Source organism: Tachypleus tridentatus, chromosome 11 (assembly GCF_004210375.1).
Source record: "Tachypleus tridentatus isolate NWPU-2018 chromosome 11, ASM421037v1, whole genome shotgun sequence".
Lineage (NCBI taxonomy): Eukaryota > Metazoa > Arthropoda > Merostomata > Xiphosura > Limulidae > Tachypleus > Tachypleus tridentatus.
The window spans coordinates 90701874-90720682 of record NC_134835.1 but is presented as its reverse complement, the minus strand read 5'-3'; the positions used below and the strand labels follow the sequence as shown (position 1 = coordinate 90720682).

Below are 18809 nucleotides of genomic sequence, written 5' to 3'. Positions count from 1 at the left end.
TATACTAGTATGAAAAGTTTACTAAGTTTGAGAAATAAAGCTGAGACGACCAAGGTACGTCTTATTTTAAGAAGCTTGAATGAAATAAAATATTGCAAGTGGTGTTTTATAAAGCTACTTTGTACAATAAAGTGGTAGCTAGAGAGTGAAGCTTTATTATTAAATGACACGTGCTAAACGGCGGGATGAAATATTTATACTGGACTTTAGCTCATCAACTTTCACCTGAAGCTTAAGCCATGCCATTTCTGATCAAAGATATAGGTACTTCGAAAAGTATTTAAACGTATGGAATCAATTTACTTCATTAACCATCATGGATAATCAAGTTGACTGTAATAATAATTATGCCTTTAGTTGTTCGGTCCGAAACATTAATGTAACAAACATTAATACACAACATCACAGTTTAAGACAGCTCAAAAAGAATCGCTTGGCTAGTGTAGCATTGTCTTTTGACAAAGTTGGGGAATAAAATGTCAGTAAAATTAGGAAAGGACCCCAACCAATAGTTGAACAACAAGACAAGATACGAGATGCCCATTTCATTATGAAAATCTATGGCCAAAACAAGTGTGCTGATGTATCTATCAGTGTACAGGTATGTACACATGCACACACGTTTATAATATGTCACTGATATTAAAGTTATTTATGTCAGTTAATTATGATGGTTCGTTTAGCGATAGCGATTATTGCTACAAGTAATTGTAGTTTTCGTTTTACACAATCGAATTCAAATGTCCTCGTTGAATCTAAATATGGACATTCTACAATTCGTCAATTATTGTTGTTTTACAGCAAAAATAAAAACTATCAATAAATAAGTATTGTAGTTTGATAATCTTATGTTAAGTTCGTTTCTACCAAACCACAAGTTAATACCCTTGAAGTCCTACATTCTAGGCTTTCTTTTAAGTGGACTTCTGCCTTTTCTGGTGAGGTGATTTTTTTTTTTTGGGGGGGGGGCGTTTTGTCTTCTAAACTGAAGAACTTATCTTGGTTTGAAGAAAGCTTCAACATAGGAGTCAAAATGTTGTCGATTGATTTAAAAAAAAGACAGAAGCAGCCAAGTAAAACCGAAACTGCATGGTTTACACATCTTATAAAATACCCTTGAAACACCATTTTACTTTCAGTAAACTGAACACATAGTAACATTTTGTTATTTAGAGTATTCTTACGTACGGACGCTTTTTTTACTTTCATGAGTCTTCTAAAAAATTCTTCTTTGTTTATATATAAAATTACCTGTTTTTTTTTATTCGCTGTTTATATTAACTATAGGCTGGTAGTAAAACCTAACAAAAACTAGTTCCTTAAGGTTCAACATTTTTACTTTTATTAGGAGTAGCTTATGGTTAGTTTCTCAGTAAATTATTGGCAGAAAAATTACATCGCGTTTCAATAAAAGTAATACTTCAGTTTGATTCACTTCGATCATTTTTTTTTCTGTAATGCTACCAATTAACTCTTAAAGCACCATATTTACCAGCGATCATATTGCACGAAATCCGACAATTACACGCGATCCTACATCAATCAACCCAGTTACTACATTCTGAACGAAGATATAATCGCACTAGGCCTATCGTAAAATCTTCTAGCTAATATCACTGTAACATTCTAAAATTTTATCACTACTTTAAGATCGGAAACTCTCGAATTTTCCGAAATTTTATCCTTTGGAAATTGTCAAACGAGATTAAGAGTTCTACACTACAAACCGAAACGCACACAAGCTCTGGAACCACCTTTTACACGCATTACATATGGTTTGTCGTATCAATTTTGCGATGTGTATAAATCAACAACTAAAGCATGATTTCCTTTCTAAGTTGAATGTAATGAAAATCACAATTTAAGAGCTAGCAATTATTAACATTGTAAGTAAAGTAACTTACAGTAAAGTAACAACGTAATGATATAACACGTATTACACCATAATTTGTTAGGAGCAACCTAACAACGAAATTTTAACATTATTTGGGGCAGTCTAAAGTTATAAGTGCTATACAGGAATAATGTCTAATCTTGTCATACCAAACGCCTTTAATCTCGTTTTATTACTGAAAAAAGATGGGATATCCTAGTTTTTTCGTTGTTCTAAAGCAGTAATATCCTACATCTTATCATGAGAGCAATCATGTCTTACTAGTTAAAAAAAAATCAATGATGTATGTTAATATTTTTTTTTACCCTAGCCGCGACCCATAAAGCGCTTGTAGTAGTTTTTCATGCCTTTCACTTGCATCTTCACGAACGGCATTTAAGCCATTCTTTCTTGTAGGGATTATACAGGGTGTTCGGAAAGTCACTGTGCACTTATATATTTATTAACAGACATGTTTCAATATAGAATACAGGAGGTAAATACGAATGACACTTATAAACAATGTTTAAAGTGACCCCCGTTGGCATCAATACAGGCCTGAATCCCTATTCTTTTATTTCTAAACACCGGTATCAGTTGCTGGCTTGAAATAGACTAAATAAAATATGATTACAAAACTGCACAGTGACTTTCCGAACACCCTGCATGTTAGATTGATAAATCCTGGTCTCTTTGAAAAAATAAAGTAAATGCGCGGTGGGAAATAAACTCGCGTAGACGTACCTTCATTTAATAAAACTACACTTAATAAACGTACGTCTACGCAAGTTTATTTCCCACCGCGCATTTACTTTACTAAACTTTTCATTCACTTTGCAATAAATGTAAACTTTTCTGATTGTAAAGAAACGTCTGAATGTGTGTTCACAAAGTGATAAGCATATGGTTTTAAAAGAACTGTGTACGAGTATTTTGGACCTAAAGCAGTCGAGAAACCCCATAGATATTGTATTCAACGTAATGTTCATTTGCTTAGATAACTACATGCGGCTTAACTGTTGTTTGTGTGATATAATTTGCAAATAAAAATACTAAAATTGAAATCACAGACAGTTGTCTTCTGATGACGATAGCATTGTACCATCGTATATCATACTCAGTGTTCAAAATCAAGAGGGTATACAAGGAGGGAATTCCAGAGAAAAAGAAATCCCTCTGAAGTAGTTTCCGTTTCTTTGAAGTTGAATTCATTCCCCACAGCTTTACTACCCCCTCCCCGGGGGTTTAGATTCATTGCTGCACACTTTTTTTTGCATTGAAAAGTTTGATAGAAAAAAAATGGAACGTGATTCTCAATTAAAAAGACAATGTGCAATCTGGATTTCTAGGATAAAGTTCTTTCTAACGATACGGATTTCATAGAGTAATTTGCGAAAAAACTTGTGGACAAACAAACGTAAGCGTATTATTTATATAGATTAATATTAAAATCGTTAATGTATATGAACCCCATAGGGCTTAATTGTTTAACTATTTCTACTAGTGGTTTCATGATTGTTGGTTACAGGACCTTTAATACACTAGTAAAATATTGTTAATCTCATTACTGCTTGGTTTCTTATGTACAATACGAAAAAAAAAAGGGGAATGTTTTCACTTTGTGGGGGGGGGATGCCAAAGTTTTTCATCGAATTCTGTAACAGGCTATAGTGTATGTACTGACAAGTCACTAAAAACGATGCGGTGTTTAAGATGTCTACAGAAATTATTCTTAAATATTCTAAAGGTAAACAACGGAATTTTTAAAAGAAACGTATTATGAGTTTATTTCAAATCACGGAAGTTGTTTTAAACATCATATACAAATTAAAATATTAATCATCCACAGTCGAGTTCCCGGACATCGCAGTTTGGGTTTAGCAATAACGCCTTTTATTCACTATGCAACATAACACTTAAAGTTATGTAGCAGCAAATAGATGTGAAATAACTATTTTTGGTCTATTTTTGTTACAGAAAGAAATAATTCAATTGGAAATTCTTGGTTATTAGGTTTGACATTGTTAGTTTGAATACGGTCTTTTAAAATTTTAAAATAGCATTTTGAAAGTTACCAACGAATTTCCCACCACGCTGCTATTTCTTAGAGTTTTTATTAATCGGATTTCATTACAGTAGCTGCCGTTTCATATAATTTTGCTTTTTGTTGGGGGTGGATTTTAAAATTTAGAAACATATATATTGTATAGCTTTAAAATTTATCTCCCCCATTTGTCGTTAAATGAATGCAGTTAAGATGGTTTCCATGCACTTTAATAAAACTTAGTAACAATTTTTTTTAAAAAAAGGTACACGTGTTTATTTTTCTACTTTACATTTTAAATGTCTAATCTTCTGTAAAGACGACGTGCATTTTATCTGAGAAATAAATTACTTTTTGGGATTCATTCAGTCCCACATCTCCTTGATTCATTAAATCCGATCTTGTTTCTCAGTTTCTCCATTTCATGTACTTGGTTTTCTTCTTAGCAATGTTGTTTCTTTTTTTCTTAATATAAACGATATTAACCCTGTGTCTGAAAATAAAAGTTTGCAACGAGTACTTTTGCAGAGTCGGGTATTCTGTTTCTACGAAGACCTGGTGTTTATACATGTCGAACAAACTGGAAATTGTGAGCTGATCGGTACTTCACGTGCATGTGTTCTAATATCACGCTCATTTGTATAATCTACAGATGAATAGAAGACTCAGTCTTTTATCATAAGCTTAGAAAGTGCGCGAATACAATAGACTGGTCATAAGTGTTTGTATTAACAAATAAAATTTAATAGATCAGCATATTTGTTCATACTTAATATCATGAACGTTTCAGCTTAAGAAGCAAACAATAGGTTCAACTTTTAATTCCATATCATTGATCAGATATTTATACTTTTGCCAGGGAACGCATGGCCATAAGTACTATCAGTGTGGTATATCGATAAAACAACGACACCAAACATGATACTTTGTATAATGATACTATAAATATAAAATAAGGCCATTTTTCTAAGTGGTTAAGCGTGCCACGTTAAAGGTTTCTGCAACCCATTGCAAACGTTTTCTCAGTTATCTGTAGTGACGTCTTTACCTCATTCAATAACGCTATTTCTACGATACTAATATTTTGCATACTCTTCATACTGATTACTCTTACGAGGAGTCTGAAAACTATGCAGTTTACTACTTTTATTTTAGTGTGTTAAACATCGATAGTCAGATGTTTAACAGTTAATTACGTGTGCTCACAAATTATAAAAAGAAACAACTTAGAAAACTTTAAGAAAACTGATATCAAAAATAGCGGTTTAAACTTTAATACTGAAAGCAATTTTTGATCAGGTTATTATATCAAGTACAAGTCGGGAATAAATTTCTTCAAAATTCAATGGTAGGTTGGAAAACAAGGATACTATGAATCAGTATCTATTGTGGTCCTTTCTAGTCTCGGCCATAACAGTACATAACCAATCTTTGTATTTTTACTTCGATCTTCTACCTTTCAGCGAACATCTTTCCTGGAACCACAAGTCTCCAATAATGATCGCGATCCGCATGCGAGTCCACGTTTTTGAGTATTCAAAAATCGTATCAATAGGTTGCATTAGGCCTACTTAGGTTAAAGATGTTTAAACAATGTTGATATTTCTGATGGTACCACTTTTACACATGGTAAAATTTGGATGAATTTATAATCATATCAACCCTTAAACAGCAGGAACGTTGTAGGTAGCAGCACTGATTGATGATAGCTGCCATTTAAGGGTTAAGCCCAGGCTTAATTTTTTTTACAGCTGTCTCATCCTGCTACGAAATTCGATAATAGCGTCATTCGCTTGCTTTAGTGTTTAACCATTTAATATTTGAAACGTGATTACGAAACTAGTACTTTTTACTCATTATTAAAAATTATGTAATTTGTATACATTATATGACTAGGTTTACTGGAACATGTTTTTAAAGTATAAAAATGAAAATTAAACCTTAATATTTTTAATTTGTATACATTATATGACTAGGTTTACTGGAACATGTTTTTAAAGTATAAAAATGAAAATTAAACCTTAATATTTTTGACAACCAACCAAAAAATAAAAATCATCTCGATTTGAGTTTAAGATGTTTAAGGTGATGGAATAAACTCAAATGTGGTTGTTTGTTTCAAGCTGCCATTTTTATTAATTGAAACAAAACATGCCATTGAAACATTCCTGCGAGAATAAAAAAAAGATACAAACGTCATGACGTGTTAAAAATCTTTAAGATAAAGGGTCAAGATATTTGAAGTGAACACTTGATGTGAAAAGTAGTAACCAACATTAATAGCGTACTTTTATCTAAAAGACTATTTCATTGTTTTTACCTTCAACCTTCATTATTGCTTTATCAAACAGGTATCTAAAGATGGCTCAGATTGTTCATTAAAATGGTATTTTAAACATCTTAATATAGGCTGTTCGGAAAGTCACTATGCACTTATATATTTATTAACAGACAAAACTGCAGAGTGACTTTCCAAACACCCTGTATAAGAAGCAATACTATACAGTTTCCTTTTATAGTGATACGTATGTAATGGTTAAGTCGCGAATTCTGGGAAAATGTGTAGATATAGGAAAGTTCGAGTTTCATGTTCTTTGTTGTTTTTTTAATACATAACTTAAAACAAAAATAATGATGTCGAACAATTTCCCCGAGGTGACAGTTTCAAATGGAGTGCCCACTTTTATAAGTATTGTTAATAACTAGGAGGTACTTAAAAAAAATCGCAACTAGTGTAAAAATGTTAACTACTCAATTAGCTTTCTTACAACAATTTGGTATTCCTTTAAAAATCTTAACTATAGAGTGAAACAGGAATACCAGCCAATAATGGATAAATATTACAGTTGGAACTTCATTGTATTTATAATTTGTTATAAATATAGCCTTCCTATGTCTATTGAAACATTGCATTAAGACAAAGTACAGAAGAAAAATATTTTTCAAAAAGAAGGTAATGTGCGAATAGTTAATATTTCTTCTAAAACAGCAAACAAGATGTAGGGATGGCATTTGTATCACCCCTACATAATAGTATAGGCAAGAATTAACGTATAACAATACAACAATTCAATAACAATCGCGTTCAATTTATTCTGTTTTTATCTGTTAACATCCTATTACACTGTTTATCTATTCTACTGTGTAAAGATGAAACAAATGCCATCTCAAATGTTTTGGGGAATTTAATCTGAATGGAACTATTTTGTGTACGTGGGCCAGATCAGAGATCCAAGTTTCAGGTATAACAATCGCCAGCTTTGAAATACTGACCAGAGAAAAGCAGTCAGTAGCATCCACTGCTAAAGACTCCGGCCGGCTCTTTTGAACCAAATAACTGGATTAACGGTTACTCTTCTAACGCGCCCGCAAGTTAAAGTGTGAACTGTGCTCAGAAGAGCAACATTACAACTCGAATCCCAGACTCTTGGATCTACATCTTGACATGCTACCCATTAATTCACGTCACTGTAGGTATACAGATATGCAAACAATCAACAATACTACATTATAAATGTGGAAACGTGACTAATCCGTTTAACCAGCATTCACTACCACAGAAGTTTGCAGAATCTATGCTTTAACCAACAAAATTGAAATTTCATTAATTACTAAAAAATTAAAATACTTAATCCAGTTAAACAGAATGTTGAATGTTCTCTCATAAACAAAGATATTAGAATATTATACGAGTTTATAGTTTGACTATTAGAAATACGAGAATACATTGCAACGTCTAGGAGAATTAAACTTTTGTTTTACCCGAGACGTACTCCATCGGTTTTTCTTCTCTTAAGTTCTACACTTGAGACAGTTCTACTACTCATCCACCATAGGGCATGATAAGAGTAGCAATCGATATTTCAAACACGTGAGGACAAGTCTACCTAACCTAGTTCTTTTTACTCTAACGTCTAAGAGTTAACAGCACTCAATACTCGATTCTGTTGTACTAGTAACCGACGATTCAATTATTGAAATAAACACAATTACTTAATACCTATATCTCAATTTGATTAGTATACAAAAGTAGCGCCATTTATGTATTCACTCGGAGCCGCTTCACTTATCTTATCCCTCATATACAAGAATGTGTACCAATTTTATCCTCTATATTGAATTTGCGAAATTTAGTAAGGTATCTTTCTCCCGTTGTCTTCATTTCAGGTAACATTAGTGGGTCGAGTCAAATGATCTGATTGGGTAAGAACCGAGTACTTCCACATCAAACCACTCTGGAATCTGTAGTCCAAGGGGAGCCTTGAAGCACAGAAACGCAATCTCCATCTCGAAATACAGCTCCCAGAATGCATATCAAACGGCTTAGCAAGTATTGTTTCTTAGAAACAAAGTAACAGTGCTTTCACAAGCACAGCATCCAATTTTTGTGAAAAACAAAATGTTGGTAATACGAGGCGATTGATCAACTAAATAGACACAGGACTCTAATCAGAATATTTTTTAATGAAATCAACAAGAAAAAGACTTTACAATTATTAATAAAACAGTTTCAGGTTTTTATTCCTTCTATGACTTCTCATTGTTCATTAAGACAGTAATACAAGTTAACTATTATTTTTAAGTTAGTTTATTTAGAAAAATGATTTAGTTGGAATAATCGCAACAGGGAATATTTACATATCTCGAACCGATAACCAAATTGAAATGTGGTAATCGCTATTGAACGAGTGCTTGTTTTGCAATTTTGTGTGTTTTTGTTTTCATAAACCTGGAAACAATAATTCAAAATATTTACGATTTTATTCAGAACATTAATACAACAACTGTTTCTTTCTTATTGTTTTCCTTATAAGAAAACCACATCGGGCTGTCTGCCAAGTCCACCGAGGGGAATCGCACCCCTGATTTTAGCGTTGTAAATTCGTAGATTAACCGCTGTACCAGCGGGGGACAATACAACTGTTCCATCGTCCATCATGTGGTTTTAATTGGATACAGTTTTGGGGAACATACTAAATATAATACAAGTATGATGCTTATTGTGCTGATTAAACACAAATTATTTATTCAACGTCTGTCAGATTTGGAGAGATGTTTTTGAAACTATGGCCGAAAACGCCGTTAATAGCACAGCTACAATGCAATGCTGTATAATAATATTGTACATCAACTGATTAGTTTATGTTACATTATGTTTAACATTATTTCATCTAAACCTTTTTCTTTTTTCAAATTGTAGCTTGATAACTACATATATATTACGTTATACTACAGTAAATTCAAATAAGTATTTTCGCCTGTTCTTCTTTTAATTATAGAACTTTTGTCCATAAATTTCGGCAACTTGTACAACATACTCAAAACTATCAGAAAGCATAAGTGTTACTTTACGAATTGTTAATTTCTACCCACTATTATCGGAGTGTTATTTTTTCCATGTATATTTACTTCTAATTTCATTGTATGATTTTCAATACCGCTCCACAATTTCTATATAACCATTAGTATTGCGACAACACTTTCCAGTCTCGTGTTTTCAATAAACAAGTAACAAAAATGTTTACAATAAAGTAAAATATACCACTTATAAAATGTTTCACTCCGCCTTTCTTTCTTAAGGCATATCAAAAATGACTAGGAGAAAATTTGGAGATTAAATTATGACCATAGTAATATTTGTCATACTCGTTCCTACAACAGCAGATTACCAAAAACTTTGGAAATATTTTGATTAACATATAAATTATATAAACCAACTAAGCAAACAAATAATGACATTTCAAAGCCTTTTCTGAAATTTTTTTTGTACTCAAAGTATCATTGCACTAGGAGAACTAGCCTTACCCGTTTCCTACTGACGTAATAACTGTGATTGTAATTTAACAAGAAATTGATTATAAACACGTTTTGTTATTATAACTCCATTTGGCTCAGATTTATAGCAACAGACTCAGCAGAAAAGTTCAGTATTAATTTATGTACATTAGAAGTTGCTCGGTTTTGTTTTTTGTTTTTAGAAGAACTATCTTGAATATAACCTTTACTTTCTTCTGAATTGTCCGTGTGACTACTGAAGGCAAAGCTATATATAGGCTCTCTTGCTGTCCCTAATTTTGAAACAGACCAGAAGGAGGGCAACCAGCCGAAAGCACCCACCGCCAACTCTTGGAGTACTCTATCAACGGATAGATATTTTCAGTTCACATTATAATGCCCTTGCAACAGAAAGATCAAGCATATTTGGCACCAAGTTTCAATTCCATAACTCGAGGAGATTACGATCCGAGTGCTTCATGTTTGTATCACAACACGATTAAGTGTTTGAGAATTCCCTCCAGTCTAGAGTTAATTTTTACACATTCACGTGCGATAACCTTTTGATCAATGAAAGAGATGGGAAAGAAAAGAACTATTTGGTTTTGCTGAACGAGGTAAAATGAAGAAAAGTTTCAGGACAATCGTACCAAAAATCTGACTTGACATGTGTTGTTCTCATGAACAATTTGCTCCTTCCCATAATAATATTTTTCAGTCTATTTTAGTCGTTGTTTTTCCTTTTTCATTGAAACTCGAGTGTTTCTGGCATTTCTCTCTACATTTGATAACTTTTTTTTTCAATTTCTTTCTTATTCTGTGTTTCAGTTTTAATACTAGGGACTTCATTTTAAGTAAAAACCATTTTTGTGTTAGCTCCACAATCTATTATACACACACACGGAACTGAAAGAACCAACAACATAGGTTAGACCTAATTACACTGACATAAAAGTGAAGATACGGTCCAACAATTAAAACTTAAGTCAGTGATTATATAAAAAAAAGTACAAATGTTTTATTTTTCTGTGAATAACTTCTAAGATTAACATCTTAAAGGGTAATGGAACTGCTTTTAAACAACTAGAGTATGTAGTGATACAAATACTTCACATTCCTTTATGTAAGATGTCAGTTACGACTGAACAAAACCATATAACGTAGAGGCCAAGCAAAAAATGCCTTATTTAGTAGCTTTTGCATTATTTGTTTAATTAATGACAAAAACACTAATGTACACAGATACACTAGTGTCGGAAGACACAATAAAGTTTAGTGCTTTAAACTTTAAATAGTTTACCATATATTAGACGATACATTTCTTGCTTAACAAATTTTAGTTTTACGTTTTTGAATACAAAATGCCAAATGTTGTAAAATAGTTACTAGGACTTGTTTTCCGTATTTTGCTGGGATTTATAAATACGCCCCTCTTTTTTGTTCTTTTTACGAGTACATTTTGATTTTTACTTGAGAAAAATTTAATATGGTAAAGAAAGTAGAATATGACAAGATGTATGCCTCAATTTTATGTTGGAGAGTTGCCATTAATTTTATGACTTCGCCAAAAAATATTTTATCGTTATGAAAACTTAATACAAACTTCTCGCATTTTACCGTGACGAGGATCCTTCCTTTGCACCCTAGTTGTGTATTAAGTGCGCTTAAAAATCTCTTCACAATAGACTACGGGCAAGTGCCGTAGCGTTAATCTTAATGCACTTACGGTGGCAAAATGTTTTTGCTGTGGCCTAGATATTTTAATTTTCAGGACTGAGAACAAAACTAACTGAACCGATACAACACGAAGGTATGGACCAACTAAACATATATAACGGAAGGATATGGACCGACAAGTATAATTAAATGAAGCGATAAGAAGGGAGTACCGACCATCGGCTGCAAGCAGTAAAGCTAAAACTGGGGCTAAATAACACGGGAAAAACTGGATTGTTTGTGTATTTTCTTATAGCAAATCAACATCAGTCTATCTGCTGTGTCCACCGAGTGGAATCGAACACTTGATTTTAGCGTTGTAAATCCGAAGACATGCCGCTGTCTCAACGAGGAACGAATCTGGATTGACGACACAAGCGGAGAATATAAACATGGAAGAACTTGGACTAAAGGCACAACCTAGAATAGAACTAAATGAGTCTATAATAAATGGGGTAGCATGGACTAATATCTTAGTGGGAACTAATTGAGCCAAGATTTGTTTTAGTCGAGCAGCAAACTACACAATGGATTATCTGTGGTTTCCAACTATAGGTATCAATATCCGGTTTTTAGTGTTATAACACTAAGGCCGCTGAGTCAAACTTAAGCCTTCAAACCCGCCGCTGAGTCAGTTGTGGTGAAATTAAGATATTTGGGAGGGCATGAACTAATGAGATAAGGTATAACAGAACTTACAACTAAAGAAGACACGAGTTGTGAAGCAAGAAAATTGTGCTCTTAAAATCAACATAAGATTGCTGAGTGGATCATATTATACATGCCAACCGCAGTAACAGGTGGACTGACCTCAAATAGACAATTCGTTCTAAGAACTTGGAAACATAATTAACGATTACAAGGAGGTCAAACAACAAAAGGCCTTTATAAACATAAATTTGGAACAACTATTGAACGAGTTCACGAGTATAAAAAAAAGTTTGTCTTATGTTACAATAACAAAACCATCCATTTTTATGTTGTAAATATTTTTATTCTTTATATCTAATTTATTTTTAATATTTTTTTATGGTACAAGTTATGTACTCTACACTCATCCAAGTCTTACAACTGCAGTCCACCCTCTAAAGATCTACTGTTATGAAGTGTTGTCGTCTCATGGAAATGTACAAGTTAATATTTTGAAAACAAAAACACTCGCGTACACAAACTAAAAAATCCACATAGCTTTCACTTTCAGGGGGCGGAGCTAGCTATCCCTGTGGGGGGCCATAAATAGAAATATGTTTGGATCACTTAACCCCACCTCCTTGAAATACAAATTTCAATATTTACATAAAATCAAAACATACCAACACTACTATGTCGATATATTTCTTAATTAAATCATGAACAGTGTATACTCCATAAAGGACGACTTATCACACCCCCACAGCACGTGTACCTTACTGAGAATGGTCTTATTGGGACTTCTGAACGTCTATTCGTCAGCGATATATTTTTAGATTTCGCTCATTTTTAAACGCTATCAAATGAGTTCGATACTGAAGCAGGCAAAAGTCAAAGTTCTAGCGAAATACATTAATTCCATTGAATACGAGACCATTTAAACTGCCAGGGGTTACCAGCAGTCATTTAGTTTGTTTGTGGCTAGCGCCTCCATTGACATTCATGAATATATTTGTTTTTATTAAACATGAAATGTTAATTTAATTCGTTATTCCATTCAAGGTAGTATTTTGACCATAGAGAATTAAAAAGCAACCGAAACTATGCACCACACCCAGAAAGTCCCAGCATGTGGTGAATTACAGGTTTTCTAACTGTGGTTTTAGGCGTAAATATCCATTATGCGTTTTTCACCTTCCGAATATATGACAGTGATAGAAAAGTAAAAATATTGATATACGTTTCTTTGGGAAGCTACTGTAATTTTAACCGATACCTCTTTAATAGGTAGCAAAGTCACTAACATATTATTAGTATAGCATGTTAACCAACAATGTAAAAAATAAGGAATCCTCAATGGTCATTGCACTTAAATTATTTTAGGCAGCATTAAAGTAAATCAATATACAAGATATTATTAGCTACAGTAATATAAAAGCCATAAAATATGACGAGAACCATCACTAAATGATCAATGAATTTGTACCTCCTAAGTGCACCTACTTTTCACTTATTTCAGTCTCCAAGTAAATCTAATCACATTTTCAGTAAAAACTACGCAAAAAAAATGTTACCGTGAACAAAAGCATGTGTGCAGTCAAAAAGACTTAAATAGCAATATCGAGCCTTCTCACTGTATTTCAGGTCAAGAAGTAGAAAACAGTGTAACCATTCCGAGAAATTCTCAGTTCTTTCGACTGTACAAAGGATGAAAGACATGTAGTAGTAATAATGGTTAAAACAGTGTAACCATTCCGAGAAATTCTCAGTTCTTTCGACTGTACAAAGGATGAAAGACATGTAGTAGTAATAATGGTTAAAACAGTGTAACCATTCCGAGAAATTCTCAGTTCTTTCGACTGTACAAAGGATCAGACATGTAGTAGTAATAATGGTTAAAACAGTGTAACCATTCCGAGAAATTCTCAGTTCTTTCGACTGTACAAAGGATGAAAGACATGTAGTAGTAATAATGGTTAAAACAGTGTAACCATTCCGAGAAATTCTCAGTTCTTTCGACTGTACAAAGGATGAAAGACATGTAGTAGTAATAATGGTTAAAACAGTGTAACCATTCCGAGAAATTCTCAGTTCTTTCGACTGTACAAAGGATGAAAGACATGTAGTAGTAATAATGGTTAAAACAGTGTAACCATTCCGAGAAATTCTCAGTTCTTTCGACTGTACAAAGGATGAAAGACATGTAGTAGTAATAATGGTTAAAACAGTGTAACCATTCCGAGAAATTCTCAGTTCTTTCGACTGTACAAAGGATGAAAGACATGTAGTAGTAATAATGGTTAAAACAGTGTAACCATTCCGAGAAATTCTCAGTTCTTTCGACTGTACAAAGGATGAAAGACATGTAGTAGTAATAATGGTTAAAACAGTGTAACCATTCCGAGAAATTCTCAGTTCTTTCGACTGTACAAAGGATGAAAGACATGTAGTAGTAATAATGGTTAAAACAGTGTAACCATTCCGAGAAATTCTCAGTTCTTTCGACTGTACAAAGGATGAAAGACATGTAGTAGTAATAATGGTTAAAACAGTGTAACCATTCCGAGAAATTCTCAGTTCTTTCGACTGTACAAAGGATGAAAGACATGTAGTAGTAATAATGGTTAAAACAGTGTAACCATTCCGAGAAATTCTCAGTTCTTTCGACTGTACAAAGGATGAAAGACATGTAGTAGTAATAATGGTTAAAACAGTGTAACCATTCCGAGAAATTCTCAGTTCTTTCGACTGTACAAAGGATGAAAGACATGTAGTAGTAATAATGGTTAAAACAGTGTAACCATTCCGAGAAATTCTCAGTTCTTTCGACTGTACAAAGGATGAAAGACATGTAGTAGTAATAATGGTTAAAACAGTGTAACCATTCCGAGAAATTCTCAGTTCTTTCGACTGTACAAAGGATGAAAGACATGTAGTAGTAATAATGGTTAATTTTTCTTTATATTTGAAAGCGAAGTGGATGATGAGTTCAAAATGACAAAACATTTCTCACCCCTTCAAACACTGACTATGGCGTTAGTAATAGTTTATTTGTAGTGTAATTTTATACATAGACGTAACGAAAGGCTTAGCTGGAACTACTCAGTAAATTTCATTTTGCTTTTGGCTACAACTCTGTCATAAAACTTTTAAATTAGCCTATTTTGCTGTTATATCACTAAATTTATCAAAAGTAAAGAATAAAGAATTTTTTTCTATCAAATCAAAACGACATTAAGCCTTCAACATAAACACCACAGCTGGCTTAAGAACAAAAAAAATGATTTTTTTGCTAATAGACGAGTTGTATTGTCGAACATTACCAAAGGAATGTGAAAGCGCTCTCGAAAATGAGAGAATAAACCTTTTATAGCTCGTGACTTGTGTACGTCAGAAATATCAAGCATGGGGCGAAGGTATGCACATTTCCGTTTTATTGCCCACAGTTTTTATCAGCCTATCCTCAAGTTGAATTTCTTTTAGGTATGATTAAAGTCAATTGGGCGCGATCAGACATATCAATCGAGAGGGTTTGACCTCCTGAGTGCAGAACTGTAATTAAACATCAACTCAGTTTAGAGAGGACGTAGATATAAACTCTAACTTTGTACTTATAAAAGCTAATTTTATAAGCCGCTATACCGGGAATAAAAACTAGTAATATTAAAATTGTGCCCCCATAACTATGATGTAGTAAAAAAAAAATTCTAAATAGTGTCAGCCTTTAAGGATTTCCATCCATAAAGTAGCAAGTTAAAATACATTGTAGTCTGTACAAAAGGAACAAGGAACTGCGTCAGCTTGCCAGTCCAAGGCTCAAACACCAACTAAGGAAAGTCTTAATAGAACGCGATTTCTAATTCTACCGTTGGTCATCATAAGGTACTCAATTTCTACAATAAATTGAATTAAAAATATTAGAACGTTTTCCAGATTCACGTTTAAAATTTAAGTCTATTAGGATAACATGACAAGGTAAGCACATTGCGAGGGTGGCAAATACTGCAACTTAAGAGAGATGAAATGGAAGTAATGTCGTAATAAGTTTAATGGTAAAAGTTTTATTTTCAAAGTCTATCAACTTTATATAACTTACGGCAGACAAATTATGTAATTGTGGTATTAATCGTTACATTATATCACAAGTTGTCATATACAATTAAAACAACTACTCTGACACCGTTTTTTTGTTTTTATGTTTCGGCTTAACAAAGAAACAACTAACTTGATTAAGTAAAACTTCCTCTTCGATATTTTTAGAATAGAATTTGGAAAGTTACTCGTAAACTGAGAGCAAAAATTTCCAAGTATATATATATACACCAAAATTGGATGAATTATTTTCACACCACATATAACTTACTGAAAGTTATTTGCGTTGCTTATAGATCACTGAACTTACCTTTTACTGTCTCCCACTTTATCACCTGTGTTACAATATTAACTCCATACTTTTTACTCACTATCACTTAAACTTTGTTGTTATATATTTTTTAATTTGTAAATGTATTTATCCTTTGAAATCGCTACAATATCATTTTTCTTCTAGCAGTATACATAAATAACTCTAAGTTTGAGAGAGCAGCGGTACTTCGAAGAGCTTCGGAAATAAGATAGCGTTCCAGAAATCCACTACTGAGCATTTACGTCTCTAAATGAAACGCTACCTAGTGAGAACTCTGATTATCTCCAGTCTGCTTTTGTTTTGAGGAAGGTCTGAATAGTATTGGATTAATCAAATATTTTTATAAATGTTGCTTAGTAATTTATCAACATTAAAACTGATTTGAAATGTTTTATTGTTTGTAAGAGATAGAACCCCTTTCGCTCATACGTAAGTCAGGTGAAACTACACTAAATAGAACTTATAATTTATTTATCATTTCACGCACGCACACTTCATGACTTGTCTTGTTCTCAGCATAGTTCACTCGTTTGACCATTTCTCAAGACACTATAGAGGAGAGAGGGGAGATATCTATTACTTTTCAATCTGCTTTTTTTTCTCCCTCGCCGTTTTTCACACCATTAGAATTCGGATTTTAAAAGTTAAGGTGTCCCGTACTCTCTTATCCACTAATAAAGAAATAAGAACTTAAGTGTTTGATTATGATTCTCGAACATTGAATGGTGTTTTCAATACTGTATTAAGGTTACCAAGTAAGAGTTAACCTACGCTACATTGCAACTTCTGAGCTAGATCTTTATTGGTCAGAATAGTTATAAATTATTATTATTATGCCCATACAAAAGAAAGTTGTTTAAGAAAGGAGAAAGCCGTCGAATTCTTTGTTTATTTACAAGAGGCTTGAGAAGACAGAAATGTCTAAATATTGCAACGTTGTAACAGGAATTCTGATGCATAATGCTATTCGCACAGATTCAACTTATTGTTTCCGAACCTGACGATGGCAGAAGAAGCCGTTTTTACATGTATAATAATCGACTTATTGTTTGTTTGTTTTAATTTCGCGCAAAGCTACACGAGGGCTATTTGCGCTAGCCGTCCCTGAATTTGCAGTGTAAGACAGGGAAGACAACTAGTCATCACCACCCACCGCCAACCTTTGGGCTTTTCTTTTGTCAACGAATAGTGAGATTGATCGTGACATTATAACGCTTCCATGGCTGAAAGGGCGAGCATGTTTATTGTGACGGGGATTCAAAGAGTCGGATTATCCGTGATAGGGGTCTGGGGCTTCTAAATTTTGCAGGGCCCATCTATGTAGATTTTTCTTCTCTTACTGATTTGCCACACCTTGCCTAATTTTGAAGAGTGTTATATTTGAAAATTTTATATAATAAGCTGTTCTTTTGATACGGACATAACAAGTAAATTATTATTTATTTACTTGTGTAAGACAATTTACAGAGTTTCCAAGCATCTACATGTGATGCTACACATATATAACAGCACCTTGTAACAAGTTATGCAGCTCTCCACTCCCCATAAAACGTAATAAGACTGCACAGAAAGAGAAACATATCCGGCACGTACGCAAGAAACGAGGGGTTCGACGAGGTTCGGTTAAATCCATTATATTTGTGATGCAAAAAAAAAATGCTCATATAATTATAGCGCAACTGCTTATAGTATTCAACGTTTTCTATCATACATTGTCTGCATTCTTCTGATAAAGTATTAGCTTCTTGCCTTTTTTTTTTACTTTGAAATAATCACATACCGTAAGCCTCCCATAGTATTACCATGTTATGACAAAATGATTGCACTTTCCCATTTTTCGGTTTTTATAATGTAGAAACACAATTAATAATTTTATTTTCAATTCTTATTCTGTTCAGACAAAACCATAATTATCCGTTTTCCATTTTTTTATAAGGTTGAGACAAAATGGCTACTATGATCCATTTTCCAGTTCTATTATGTTAGTTTGTTTTGTTGAAACAATAAATAAAATCTCTATCAACAACAAACATTCTGATTACAGAATACATTACACGGTATCACAGCTTGAAAGCTTACAACGCTAAATTTCGGCGTCTGATTCCTGTAACGAGCACCATATAGATAGTATTGTGTAGAAATGAATAAAAACTTTCTAACCCGAGTTCTTTCGAAAAGTGGACCATATTTCTTCAGGGACAAACTGAAAATGAGTTATGTAGTCATTTGATTACACCAACATTTTCAGTTTGTGCCTAAAGAAGAAACATCCACCTTTCAAAATAACTCGAGTTATAAGGTTTTTATTCATTACTATCAAGACTTGTCGAACATAAGTATTTTTCTAAGATCATGGATGGCACTGT

The 18809-nt window shown here is 33.1% G+C and overlaps 1 protein-coding gene across 6 annotated transcripts in view; it reads right to left on the bottom strand.

Annotated features, from left to right (window-relative positions):
• LOC143232748 (dual 3',5'-cyclic-AMP and -GMP phosphodiesterase 11A-like) overlaps nt 1-16680 on the bottom strand; it is a 116210-nt gene extending 99530 nt beyond the window's left edge. For all 6 annotated transcript variants that reach the window (XM_076468554.1, XM_076468552.1, XM_076468548.1 and 3 more), the window contains exon 1: nt 16441-16680. The gene's annotated coding sequence lies outside the window, so the exon portion shown is untranslated. The remainder of the gene's footprint in view (nt 1-16440) is intronic.
• Between the last annotated feature and the right edge of the window lie 2129 nt (nt 16681-18809).